The sequence below is a fragment of the Neopelma chrysocephalum genome, unplaced genomic scaffold, assembly GCF_003984885.1.
Source record: "Neopelma chrysocephalum unplaced genomic scaffold, ASM398488v2 Primary Assembly neopelma1_62, whole genome shotgun sequence".
NCBI lineage: Eukaryota > Metazoa > Chordata > Aves > Passeriformes > Pipridae > Neopelma > Neopelma chrysocephalum.
The window spans coordinates 8,449,316-8,457,960 of NW_020897719.1; the positions used below are offsets into that span (position 1 = coordinate 8,449,316).

Genomic DNA, 8,645 nt, shown 5'->3' on the forward strand with positions numbered 1-8,645 from the left:
CTTCTGAGGTGCTGAAAGATTTTGACACTATATTCATCCTTATTCTGATCACTGTAAATAGAAGTTGAATCTTAGGGGTAAATATTGGGATTCAGTGCTTCCTTATCACATATAGCCCAACTTGAAATAGAAAATTCTGTATTGGTTCAGCACTGGAAGTTGAACGCTGAGTTTAAATGTAGCACAAAGGCAGTTCTTCCTGGAAGAGTTATCATCTACTATCATTTCATCCTCAGGCAATAGGTTTGTGGATGCATGTTTTGTGGTGCATGTGTTTTCATAAATATACCTACAAGGGAGAAAAATCAACCTGTATCCAGTATATGATAAATCTAGTCCTTTGATACACTTGAAGTTGTTTATTTCAAATTTTAATGACTTATTGCCAATCTTCTCAAACTTTCTCTGCTTTCTTCCAAGAGTTCTGGAAAATTTGCTAGGCATATAGACCTAAAAGTAGCTCATTGCCCCTCATGTACCAGCTGAAAGTAGTCCTTTCCACAGTCACCCTGTCTGCTTGCAGAAGCTCCTTTCGTTCCGATGAAGCTCTTATTTACTACAGATTTCTGAAAATCCTGGTGTATAGTAAGGTCTTAAAATAAAACCATGAACACCACAGACATTTAAAAGATGTTTAGAAAATTGTGCAGGATAGATCTAGAGAAAACTTTTGAGAAAGAAGCCTCATAATATACATGAAGATTAGCAAACAGGTTTCACTATTGTTATTATTATTAGTAGTAGTAATAGCAGTAGTATTTGGAAGGACAAACAGTGGAAGGACTTCACTGAAATGTCTCTGTAATGGAGAATGTATGTCCTCTGGAGCAGCAGAGGCTGCTGCTTCTGTTTCAGGAGGCAGGGGTGGGTTCATGCGGAGCAGTGATTGCAACAGAGGCTCACTACCACCATCTGGCACCATGTGTATTTTACCCTGTCACCTGGTAATCAAGCTACTCGGATTGTGTTTTCCTGTGCATAATTAAAAAAGGTACCATACTCTATAAAATATATTTACAGTCAACTCACAGATAGTAGAGTATGCCTTATCTTCCTTCAGGGGAAGGGTATTTAAATAGAAGATGAATTCAATGAAAGGACAGGGGCTTTTAAATAAATAAATTTATGTGAAGGAACTGATATTCTCTATTAGTTCAAAGGCACATGGTATCTTTTCCAGCCATGGTATGTTTAATTTTAAAGACCTTATGTTAAAAAGCTTTTATACAAATATTTGCAGAACTGAAGCCAATGTCCTTAAAAAAAAGGAGTTTTAATTAAAAAAAAATTAGATCCCCATAGCACTTAAGAGTTTTAGCATCTTGATTCTTAATTTTCCCCAAATTCCCAAGCTTCCCAACTGATTGTGGGAAAAGTTTAGAGCTCTGTTTTTCAGAAGTATCTAGGAACTAGAATGACAACTAGTCAGTGCCTGAGACTCCCATTAGTTAGAATATTAGATTCCTAGAGTATCCTGAGTTGGAAGAGACCCATGAGGATCACTGACTCCAAATCTTGCCTCCACATGGGGCAACCTAAAAGTTAAACCGAAAAAAAAGTTAAAACATAAAGCTGGGCATTGTTCAAACACTTATTGAAGTCCAGTTGGAGTCTTGGGACCATGATCACTTTCCTCAAGAGATTGTTCCGGTGTTTGACCACCGTCTCAGTGAAGAACTTTTTCATAATATCCAGTCTGAATTTCTGATTATGTAGCTTTAATCCATTCCATCACTGGACACTAGAAAGAAGAGATCAACACCTCCCTCTCTGCTCCCTTCAGGAGGAGATTGTAGACAGTGATGAGATCACCCTTTAGCCTTCTCTTCTCTTAGCTAAATAAAAAAGTATACTCATCTGCTCCTCATAAGTCATGCCCTCTAGTCCTTTTGACATCTTTGTTCCCCTCCTTTGGACACATTATAATCTATTATAGAGCCCCAAACTGCACAGAGTACTTGAGGTGAGGCTGAGCCCAGTGGTACAGTCTCTTCTTTCAACCAGTTAGGTGTGCTGTGCTTGACGGACCCCAGGAGACTTCATGTCCTTCTGATCTCTAGGGAACTTTGTTGACTCATATTGAGCTTATCATGAACCACACAGTTGCTGTGGGATTTCAGGCGCTTAAATACTTGTCTGGCCATGAGAACTGAACCAAGGACGTGGAGAGAGCACTGGGCCTTGGCCTGAACCTCTTCCTGTTGCTGAGGTCCGGCTGAGGGGCAGTGTATTTACAAAGGCTTCCCTGTCCCATGCACTTTCTGATGCCTGTCACTGTCCAGCGTGAATCAAGACCAGAGAAAAAAGGTTCTGGAAGAGAAGCAGACTCATCAAGTTGTCTTGCGGATTGAATCTTAGTGTGTAAACCTCATCCCTGCATAAAGAGCTGTCAACCCACTGTGCTGGGTGAAAAGCAAGCTCCTACTGTTCACATATCATCTCTGGATCAGTTACTTAAAAGGCATTTCTAATACTAAAATGTAAAAAGTGACGGTATTGTAATATATCATGATGTTTAAACACAAATGGTTGAATCTTTCATGGATAGCTCATGGGCTAATAATCACGTTCCCCTGAAATAAGAATTTCTTACGTAAGTAAAGGGAGGAGATTTGGACTGTCATCAACATCCGTAAGTTGTATAAAACTCTGAATGTCACTGTCCTGTATTTCCATTTGTAAAATGACTTTGCCTGGACCTTTTCAGAAGCATGTTCATTTACAGAAAGAGTCCAAAGATATAATGCTTCTTTGCCTTACATTCGAAAGGTTCTCTTTGTGGAGGATCTTCATGGATTAATTTCTGAAATTACTAGTTTTATGGCAAACATTTCAGAGTGCAATGCAGAATTGTATTCAGGATTTCTTGTGCAAAAAACTGAAAAGAAACATTTCAGGGATTCTCACTGTGAAGTATACTGTCTTGTAACTATATCAACATTTAGTAAACCTTTATTGTTCTGCTGTGAGTACATATAAAAATGTCATAGGCAGTCTCATATGCTTTTTCCTACAAGCTATTAACATAAAAATATATCTTATTTCTGAATCAAATTTGTATAGTAGAAGTTTTCATCCTTATCCTACAGCATTGCACCATAAGGTAAGGAGAAGTGACTTATTTACAACTCTGCTATGGGTAAGTGAAACTATAGAATTTGAATATGCACACCATAGTTACCTCTCTGCTGTTCTAGAAAAAAAAAAAGCAAAACCACTGCAGAAAATTAACACTAGTACTTTGAAAAAATGCTTTTCTTAACACATTCATTTACTGAATACATCTGAGATTGAACATGCCAATATAGTTTTATAACAAAAAAAATATATTTAAAATGTAGAAAAGAAAACATACTGGAACAGTTTTGTGCAAGGGGGAAAAAAAAGATTTTGAACAGTTATTCTATTTTCCAGTTTCCAAAGGTTCTACATGAAATGAAAAACCTCACTCAGTAGTTCCTGCATTTGCCTGTTTCTTGTGTTAATTATCTTTTGTTTGCCCTTGATAATCCTGAGTTGGTATGAAGATAATGAAGGCTGCAGATTCATCTCAAAGTGTAAAAAACAATGGCATTGTCAATTCTGCATCACAACACTTTATAATTTATGAATGTTATCCACATTAAGGAGAATGCTAGACTTTTAAAATTACTTCCATGAATAGATTAAATTACAAGTATTATTACATTTCATTTTATTAAGTGCATCTTAGTAGTTATTAGGGCAAATGAACATGTTCTCTCAATTACATAATAACATTAGAACTAAAAATTATGCATTGACACTCCCAAATGCATAATAGGCATTGTGTATTAATCATCCCAAACAATATTTTTGGTTTATATGAAGACGATTATTACCTATTGAAAAATAACAGTCTTACTGATTTATTGCAATTCAGCCCAAAGAATGATTTTTCATATAAAAGCTTTGATTCTTTTCTGGATAGTTAATAATTTCTAGCTCTTAGAAAAAAAAGTGAGGGTCTTTTAATTACTTTCTTTTATTAATCTAATTACAATAAGACAAAGTTTATCATATATTTCATTTTTAAATATCCTGGACAAGACAGTATAGCACACATTCAGCATATACTAATAATTAAAGAGAAGATTTGTTAATTTTTGCTTTTAGCTTTTCGCACATTGTAATTATTTACATGATATGGGCTTTCAGTTACATTTTAATTCCCTCGAACAATTCTGGTGGTCAGATATGTGGATTGCCATGCTGCCTTTTATTCCAAGGAAAAACTTTCATCTAAGTAGATTAGCATTGTTTAGGGCATTGCTTAAGAATAGGAAAAGCACCTGACACTAGCATATTGACCTGAGTGGCAACATTTGAACTCACTGAAGTCGTAGAAGGATTGAGACCTTGCACAGTACAAACATGTGTGATAGCAAAGCATTTTAGGCACCTGCAGAGCAAATGAAATACTTTCAGATACTTTTGCAGTATCTAATTTTTATTTGTTTGTGATATATGCATTAATTGCATTCCTTGTAAATGCATTTATTTTATTTAAATTGCCTAGATAACCACGTATCATTTTTTCCAGTATTTCTAAAACTTTGTGTGAATTAGATCTGGTAATGCACATAGTGGTATACTGTTATTTGCTTTGACAGAACTGGTGAATTTTTCAGCATGATTTCTTAAGGGATAATAATTCAATCATTAAAAAAGCAATTTGTTTTCATTTATTGCATTTTGCTATTTTGATTTGAAATTGAGGTTAACAAACATGCTGTCAATATCATTGTCTGATTTTGTCACTTCATAAAACATTGGTACATGCTGGACTGGTGTTTTCAGGTGGCAGTTATTGACTCATCAGTAAAGTAACAAAAATAAATAAGATTATTCTGGTATTATTCATATCAGCTACAGATTAACAGTCAATAAATCAGCTTTGTAACTGAATACAAATCACTAAGTTTGTTGATCTAAATATTAAAATGTTAACACGTGACTTTATCATATGAGTCTTGAACACACTGCACGATCCGTTCAATTCAGCAAGAAGAGCATATAAATGTGCAATATTACGTAGTCCTAGAGAATAACAAAAATGCATTTTAATTTGATATATTTTTGCATGGAAGCTCTGTCTGAGAATTTAAATGTCCTTTGTGCTGCTTAAAACCAACTTTTCCTCATGTATTCTGCTCTTATGTTTCCTACCAGCTAGGATAGAGTTTATGAATGTGATCCACAGAAAGCATGTGGAAATGCCTCTAACAGTGAACATTTAGAATCAGCAAATGCTCTAATTGGTCATTTCATGGGAGTATGTAGTCACTGTAATTAGACATTGTTTATATTAGCAATGTATTGGGTAACATGAAATGACTAGGTGATCCTTTCTGGCCTAATGTTATTAACTAAACAAAGTAAGTTAGACTCTTTATCATCATTACATTGGATTAAAAATGACTGGAACTAATACACGTGCAGTTCACAAAATAACTAGCCTTCTTAGTTCCAATTAGTCCTCAATTAAATTGTACCAGCAGTGGTGTCAGACTTACAGATACATTAAATTGTCTTTGAATCTCTCTGATTCCTTTAGTTCTCCCTTGTGCCAGTAAGGAAGTTTCAGAAATGAAAGTGTTAACAGCTCCTTTGAAATTACTCCTATTTAAGAAGAAATATCATATTACTTTCTTAATCTTTCTAATTCTATTCTCATAAGATGATCTTGGATTTGTTCCTTTAACACAGACTCTTTAGTACAGTCCCGATTTCTGTATTAATGAATTGAGAAGATGACATCAGACTCTTAGGTAAGTGCTATAAACTCAGTTATCTGATTCTTATAGTAAGATGTCATGTATAAAAAAACCCCAATATTTTGTCCTTTCTTACATCAATATTTCTTTGAAAAGTAATAGTTGGGTGTTATATAGGTAGCACACAAAAGACCATGTAGTAATTTGTAATTTACCTTTTGATCATCACAAGAAAAATTTCTACTGGGAAATGAAAGCCAAACATAATTCACTAAAATTACACTGAATGCCCTTTAATCAATACAGTTAAATCTAGAGTTTGTTGTTAAATCGATCCTCTCCTTTATAGAGATATACTGTCTTGATTGTTTTAGGGATAATTATTTCACAGGGAATTTTTACAATGATTAGTAGAAATGAGACAACAGTAAACTTGACTCGGAGCCATTGAATTACTGTGCTGCAGAGTGCATTTGTCTCTTCTAGTTTGAAGCTTACTGATATCAATACTGATTTACATCATTTCATGCAATGATGTTTTCCTGAGAGAAATGAAGTGAAGCTGATTTCATTTCAGAAATGAACAGCCTCTGTGCTTGTTTTTCTTTTACAAAAGTGTCAGCTCTTGCCAATATAAATACTCACTGGTGCAGATTTTCTTTCCTTTCCTACTTTTATCACTTAGGCTGATTCCTTGACATACATCATACTGAAAAAGTCCAGATAAACTTTGGAGAAATAAAAAAAAAAATGTTTAGACTAGGAAGACAAAGGTTGAACTAAAGAATTACTTAAAATAGTCCAACTGAGCTATTTCCATACATATGAAAATGCAATTTAAATATCAGAGATCTAAAAATTCAGAAGTTTTCTTCTTCAGTTTCATTTGTAAATGAAGATTCTTTGTAAGTCTGTGTGATTTTAATAGCTCACATACCGTAAGTCAATACAGCATTTAAAAAGATAAAGAAAGAGTCAGAGGGATGAGTTTCTATGGCTGAAATAGATGTAATTGCTTGCACTACTCTATCGAAGTGAAATTGAATTGCAATGCATTACTCAGAAAAATAGACTTATGTAGCAGTTTGATTAACATAATGAAGTACATATTCTATGTATGAATGAATAAAGGATGGTAAGTATAAAGCTTGAACTTTTGCATTATGTATTCTGTCACCTAAACTTTTCATTAGTAAGAATATGGTGAATTATGTAATTCAGAGAACATCCCGACTAGAGTGTCTTTTAAAGCAAGCAGTCTAATTGGCAATAGTTACAATTCCGTGTAAAATGAAATAATTCTCTAATGAATAACATAATAAAAAAGTGTTTGTTTTTTGCCCTTAAATTGTCTTTAAAGCTTAATATCTAATGCAAGGAATTCCTTTAATTTAACATCAGTTTTGGTACTATGTGTTTTTAAATGAGTGCTTAATATTAATTCTAACACTTTTTCAAGGAACAAGGAAATAAAGTTTTTAGTATTTATAATAAGAAAGCATATTCTGAAATTGGTTATTACCTAAATGTTATAGAAGTGGAAATCTAGTTCAAATGATCATTTCAGAAATGTATAATTTACTGCACTTACTATTGGCTGTAGCTTTAACTAGAAAATTGTACAAATAAAGTAAAAAAGCTGTTCTGAGAAACAGGAAAGAATTATTTATTGAAATATACTGAATGTTACATTCTTAAAATAGGAAACTCCAGCTGCCTTTTTGAGATATCTAGTACTTTTTTATATCCTTAGATATTATTTTTTAACTATAAATTCATTCATATTTTTGGTAGTCAATATGTAAATTTTGTTTACCTTACTCTGCAGAATAAGGCATTTGTCATAGCAATGATTCAACTTCAATTAATCAGGGATTAATTTAACCTTAATATATGCTTTATTTTAAATTTCTGCAGAGATTTGTTGTGTTTGTCATCTCAACTTGGTCCAGGTTAAGATAATATGAACAGAATGGCCCAAACCACTGACCTCTGCTGTTGCCAGTGGAGGAGCGACACTGACAAAGCTCACAGGAGCAAAAACTGTGCTCTTATTCCTCTCTGTTAGACCTGTGCTGCCTTCCAGGATGTGGAATGGCTATGTATGGTATTGTTGTAACTCTGGAATTTATGAAATGTATGTCCTTATTTGATGTACTACATTTGACCTAGCAGTGTGTACAATAGAAAGCTACAATATAAATCCTTCCTTAATTGCTATGACATATGTATCAATGAAATTAAAATATATGTGGTTTACTTTAGAAGCTGAATCTCTGTCAGAGAGAAAAAAACACATTTATAATAGGCTATGGGTATGGTAAAGCAAAGTTTTATGTGCCTGGTCAGTACAGAAATGTTATAAATGGGCATATTGCATCCATAAATTATTTCTTTCAGTGGTACAACATTTTATGAAATTTCACTTTGCAAATTCCCTTGGAATTATTTGTGGAGATGCACTTTTCTCCTGGAAAAGTGATAAGGCCAGAAGATACACTTTGGGGTCACAGGCCATGAGTAGCCTTATACATATTAACAATTCTGCCACATATCAGTGCTCCCAGGTTTCAGCAGTCTTGGGAACATTAAACCTTCTGTCATTCACATCCCTACTGGGTTTGATTCTGCTGAGGTTTAGTGGAATTATAAACACAGATGAAAATATGCAGAATATATTTCTTTTTTGAAGTGATTATAATGTGGTGTTTCTGCACTGCAGCATTCATAATAAAGCCAATGTGGTGTTTCGGTGCAATATGACATCTCAAGTAATCTTCTTAACAAGTAGGCAGTGTTAGACAAAACATCCACTGTTTTACTTGCTTTATTTAAAGACATAGAACAAATGGACTTATTCTTACAAACTTTAAAAAATCTACAACAGACATTGCCTTCAAGTTTTCAGAT

The 8,645-nt window shown here is 33.9% G+C and overlaps 1 long non-coding RNA gene across 1 annotated transcript; it reads right to left on the reverse strand.

The window, feature by feature from the left end:
• Window positions 1-2,162: 2,162 nt before the first annotated feature.
• Window positions 2,163-6,461, reverse strand: LOC113967015. Its single transcript, XR_003534052.1, has 4 exons — window positions 6,381-6,461; window positions 5,535-5,640; window positions 4,330-4,420; window positions 2,163-2,274 (listed from the first exon to the last, which is right to left on the reverse strand). It is a non-coding gene; the product is annotated as an uncharacterized LOC113967015 (long non-coding RNA).
• Window positions 6,462-8,645: the final 2,184 nt, after the last annotated feature.